The sequence below is a fragment of the Zingiber officinale genome, chromosome 10A, assembly GCF_018446385.1.
Source record: "Zingiber officinale cultivar Zhangliang chromosome 10A, Zo_v1.1, whole genome shotgun sequence".
NCBI lineage: Eukaryota > Viridiplantae > Streptophyta > Magnoliopsida > Zingiberales > Zingiberaceae > Zingiber > Zingiber officinale.
The window spans coordinates 50,204,639-50,210,401 of NC_056004.1; the positions used below are offsets into that span (position 1 = coordinate 50,204,639).

The window sequence follows — 5,763 nt, forward strand, 5'->3', positions numbered from 1 at the left end:
GGAATAAAAGGCAATCCTAAATTACATCATACTGTTGATTCCTCGGATCGATCCTGGGCTCGTTACTACGACATTATTGTTTAATTAAGGGGTTCAGTGAATATATTACATTGTTAATTTGATAAGCCTATTTGTGACATTTAATATAGATTTTGTGGCTTATCAGCCATTGGAAATGGCGGTTACTCCTGTGATCCAACGATGTCAGCCACAAACTATCAGCAGTGGGATAGCCGGAACCGAAAGCAAACCTCTACCTTTCAAAATAAATCTCACGTCAACACCACATAAAGGCTTAATACCCAATTCAAAAATCTAGGGCAGACACCCACTTACCAGTTCGCGTCGGAGCAACCGAATACCCCCGGCAATCACTGCTAGGGCAGAGAGACAGCAGCGCTGAGATGTGAGACCGGCAAGGAGTCGAAAATTAGGGCACGATTCCTAATTAGAAGAGGGGGTGTTCTGCCGGGGTGCTCTACCGTGCGGAGGAGGCTGAAGAAGAAAGGGAATCGCGGGTCGGCGTTGCTCGGTTCGACGGCGGCAGACTGCGTCTAGGGCAGAGGAGGGAAATCGGCAGAGGGCGACTCGGCTGGCAGTGGCTAGCGAGATTGCTCCGCGAGGGGTGACTTTCGGCAGAGGAGAGTGGAACGGAATCGGGCGGAGAAGATGAAGAGGAAAATTAGAAGAGGTGCGACGCGATCGAGAAGAAAATAAAGGAGGGGAGGAGAAGAAACCGCCGCGGTAGTTAGGGCAAGGGATCGGCGTCACGAGGGCTCGGGAGGAAGCCACGCGGGTGAGGGGAAAACGATGGAAAAAGAAGAAAAAAAATAAAAGAAAAGGAAATAAATCTTTTCCTCGTTAAAATGGGGTAGTCTAAACAGACTTTCCCGGGCCCAATTTTTATTCCCGTAAACTCGTCCATACGAGCTCCGAAAAATTCCCGAGAAACTTCTAAAAATTCCAGAAAAATTCTCTTATTATTTTTCGCCTTTTTTTTGGTATTTTACAATAAATAATATCATAGGTGAATAAATAATCAATTGTTGCTCTAACGGTCGAGTCGAGATATAGAATGCTATAATAAGAAGCAATGCTTCTATATGATGCATGACATTTATTTTTTATTACTGTAGTATGAAGCTCAATAAATGGAGATAAGCAAGTTAAACGGAAGACATAATAATAATAAAACTAGCTTAGCACGCTTTAAAGCGTGCCTTTTGTTGACTGTTGGCTGAAGAATATGAAGCACAGTTATCAGAACCACATGACTATTGAGGAGCAAATTGGTAATCAAGTATCTCCCAAGAGCCGCACTTTCCCATCTCCACTGAAACTTTAAACTATCAGCAATAGTAGTCCCAGATTGTTTATAATTAATTTTCAAGTAATTAATTAAGTATCAACCTCATCTATGTGGGAATTGATAGAGCACATGATAGAGACAAGATCAGTGTTTGTGGTGAAATGTTTCAATCCCAGCATCCCTTTGAATTGTTGCATGGTGACGATAACCGCTATGCCTCCCATGAAACCAGTGATGAATGTGAGAAGAACACCACCAGTCAGCCTACATATTCACGTATTCATCCATCTATACAGCTTAAGATATATATATATATATATAGCAACAGTATGTTGCGGTGTTGTTTGTGCGGTTCTGTGCGGCACAACTAATTCGCTGCATGTATACAAATTCTGTATATTTATTTATTTATTTATTTATTTATCGACTCTTTTTTTTGTAGCTTACGTACACTAGAAATTAACAATTAACGAAAGATGTCAAGCGCCGCTTGAAAGAGCCCTGTGAAGAAGGCGGTGAAGAGCAAATGCGTGTACAACTCCAGGTGGTCAACCGGCGATACTTTTGCTCCGATGGCTGAAACAAGAAACAGCGAGACGGCGGCGATGTCCCCGCTGACCACGTTTGTGGAGCTACCAAATATCGCATAGATTAACGATGGGATGAAACTCGAATCTGAAACAGGGACAAATAGTGATTAATTACTTAATTAATTAATCATGCATGTAATCGATTCCAAATTAATTAAGCAGATCATAGATACAGAGGCTGATGACGAGATGAAGGTAGGCGAGGCGGGCATAGCTGATGCCTTGCGGAACAGCGAGGATGGCGACGGTGAAGCCGGCGAGAAGATCTCACTGACACATCCACGCAGTTTATATAAATTTCAGCCTCTGGCTGACACAACCACGCAGTTTAATAATAAGTAAACAAAACAATAATACCATGACTCGAAAACAACCCTACTCTACTACACCCATAAAACACAAATCCGACAAACTCACCTCTTCTGCCGTCCAGGTAGGCATGTAGTAGAACAAATCCAAACCATACGAAAATTCATCAATCATAAGAATCCATACTATATCCAAGTATCAAACAAACCAAGTCTACACATAGTCAAATAAGAAGAAAAACTAAAAACAAAAAGTCAACAAGTCCTCGTGGTCTGCAAGGGACCAGTAACTGGAACTCTCTTCTGACAGCATCAACCTGAAAAAAAATAACAACAATGGAGGCGGGGTGAGTCCAACACTCAGCATGTACAACTGATATACAAAGTAGGGAAATAACACCTAGCACTAATCATGCGTACAGTCTCCTGATATAAGAAAGATAAAAAAATGCAACTGAAGTAAACAGGAGAGAAACTGTACTAACAAGGACCTGGGTATAAGGACAAACAGTCCGAGTGGTATAGAAATCCTTTATGCATGTCAAACATAGGTATCCAAACAATATGCAGCATATAAATGCAGCAAACACAAACACAAGCAATAAATGCATCATGCATATGATGCTAATGATGCGTCCTGGTCACCCCTGACACCAGTCAACTATCTCACACACAATAGTGAGGTCGAGTGGGTAGGGCTGTGACAACCGTGCACTCTGTCGTCACTGCTCCAGATGTGTGACCGAGTGGACGGGATGCTGTCGGAATACATCTATCCTCCTACCGCAAATCATAAATGGGGGAGCGCAATGCTCTCAACTCCCGATAAACGATGACGGGGAGGAATCCCTGCCGGCTACCACGTTGTGTCACACTACCCATGAGCGGACCAACGAAGCAAAACAAAGTCCCTGCTGCAACACACTCTGCCTGAATCGACCACTAACCCATGAGTGGTGGTGTGTGCAGATCCATGTAACTGGCTATGTGCTCAACAATAATAGAGCAGATTATCGCACAGCATGCAATCATGCAAATGGTGCATGCCAACAACCACAAAATATACTGAACTAATCCATATACATACATAAGGTGCACCATAAGTCAATGAATCAAACAACGGTACACAGATCAGATAAGGTATACAACCTAGGTCCTGAACATGATGAAGCATGGTATGTCACTACCCCCTATAAGCATGTATAAGCAGGTAAGGAACACATGAGATGCAAAACAAGCAATCAACCAAGCATGTAATAAGTATTGGGTAGTGACTAACCGAAACAAATGAGAAACATAATTATTGCAATTTGTTAAAATCACTACTATGTATATCAAACGACATAAAGTCAGAAGTACCCGCCTCCAATAAGAAAGGTCCAATCAGTCCAAATCCGGACGTCGAGAAACTCGTCTCGCGTCAAGGTCCTGTGATAAATCCTACAATTTAGCTAAGTATAAACAAATAGTTAAATAAATTCCTAATCCATCGACCATCTAGGGTTAGTTTCATTAACCCTAATTACACCATCAATCAAAATCAACCAACATATTTGATTGTATTCATTAAGCCTTACCTCTGGATCAAACAAAAGAAAGATCACAACGGTTAGCTCTCTCTCCAACAATGTCTGCAAAGGAAGTCACCATATAAGGTCTATACAGGATTTAATATAATTAACCCTATGCTTACATAACAAAAGTAATACCAATAGCTCAAACCATCGAAATCATCAAATTCATCTTCCCAAACTCACCTCAACAGATTCCTAATTCTTCAGCCGAGACCTCCAAGCCATAGACTCAAATCAAATCTTACCCAAAGATGAAGTGGTTGATGGTGGCTACAATGGGTAGAGCTAGGCACAACCCGGGAAGTCTTCGGCAGATCTAGGGCAGATCCGGTGAAGACTCGGCTGTACCAGGAGATGTCGGACGGCTAGGGCACAGGGCTAAGGTAGAAGAAAGGGACCTGCTCTGCTCGGTGATCGGAGATAGGGCTCGCGGTGGCCGGCTGTCGGCGCCTGAAACCAAAGAGACAGAGAAGCCTCACGCCGCCGACGGCAGAGGGAAAAAGGAACTCTGCGGGTGCGATCAGCGCTAGGGCTCGGCACAGAGGAGGCGACCGTCGGCACTTCTCCGGGCGGCGTCGGCTGTGATCGGACGCGAGGGGGGAGAAAAGAAGAAGAGAAGAGGGGAGAAGAAAATCGCTGCAGCGGTTAGGGCAAGGAAAGAGGAGGCGCGCGGGGATAAGAGAAGGAACGGCGAAGGAAAAATAAGAAAAGAAATAAAAGAAAAAGGAAGAAAAATCAAACATTTCCTCCTTAATATCGGGGTAGCCAAAATAGGCTTTCTCGGGACCCTATTTTTTTTTTTTATATATCCCCGTAAACTCGTCCATACGAGCTCCGAAAAATTCCTGAAAAATTTCCTAAAATTCCAGAAAATGCCCTTATTATTATTCGCCTATTTTCGACATTTTATAGTTATATTTTGGCCCCCACTCCAGAATGGTTACCAAGTACTTGAGCATTAGCGTTGATCTCGAGGACTGGTGCCACTCTACCTCATCCGGACGCCGTCGAAATGGGTCCTCCGGCAAGAACGACTCCCTCAGATCCTCTCTCAAAGACGTGAAGAAGGACCCTTTCCTTCTTAGGTTCGCCTCCATGCGATCAAGCTCATATCTACCTGCAACTAACGTTGGCATTGAAATAGATCGTGTTCGGTGGATCGTGGAAAGAACGTTGGAGAAGAAGATCACATTCGCCTTAAGCAGGAGCCTTGCGTACCTTGGAGTCGTGCGTGATTTGGGACCAGGGAGGAAGATCGCGTGCGCCTTAAGTTGAGTCGCGCCTGCCTTTGAGTCGTGCGCGATTTGGGACTGGAGAAGAAGATCGCGTGCGCCTAAAGTTGGAGTCGCGCCTACCTTGGAGTCCTGCGCGATTTGGGGCCGGAGAAGAATATCGCGCGCACGATTTGGGACCGGAGAAGAAAATCGCATCGCGTGCGCGATTTGGAAACAGAGATGCGTCTCGTGGAATTTGGGAGAAATCGCAAAGGTTTAGGGTTTTTAATGAATTAAACTAAAGTATTTTTCTAATTACTTAATATTTTTTCAAATTATAAATAATTTTTTCCTATTTAAAATATTTTTTCAATAGATTTAGAAACAAATAAAATTTTATATGTTGTTATTCCATATTTATTTTTTTTATAAAAACTTATTTCTAAATTCGGTTTCTAATTTATTTTAAATTATGTTTGTTTCTATATTATTTTTTATTAAAATGAAATGGATTAATAATTCCGTAACAAAATCATTTATAATTTACTAAAATTTAAAATAAATTTTATTTCTGTTTTAAAAATCTATTTCTAAAATATTGTTTTCTCGTAGTGTTTTAAATAATTACAAGATGGAGAGATGATAAACTAGCTACACGCGAGGATCAAGGATATCCTCAACGTGTTTCGCCTAATCAACCATCAAATAGAGAATAGAGATATTATAAGGTACATCATTAACTCGTTTCCTCAAAATGCATTATAGGTA

The 5,763-nt window shown here is 42.1% G+C and overlaps 2 long non-coding RNA genes across 2 annotated transcripts; both read right to left on the bottom strand.

Moving 5' to 3' along the window:
- Positions 1–1,691: 1,691 nt before the first annotated feature.
- LOC122026113 lies at positions 1,692–2,300 on the bottom strand. The gene is made up of 2 exons (XR_006124024.1): positions 2,073–2,300; positions 1,692–1,984 (listed from the first exon to the last, which is right to left on the bottom strand). It is a non-coding gene; the product is annotated as an uncharacterized LOC122026113 (long non-coding RNA).
- A 1,275-nt stretch (positions 2,301–3,575) lies between these two features.
- LOC122026112 lies at positions 3,576–4,484 on the bottom strand. Its single transcript, XR_006124023.1, has 3 exons — positions 3,965–4,484; positions 3,785–3,838; positions 3,576–3,635 (listed from the first exon to the last, which is right to left on the bottom strand). It is a non-coding gene; the product is annotated as an uncharacterized LOC122026112 (long non-coding RNA).
- Between the last annotated feature and the right edge of the window lie 1,279 nt (positions 4,485–5,763).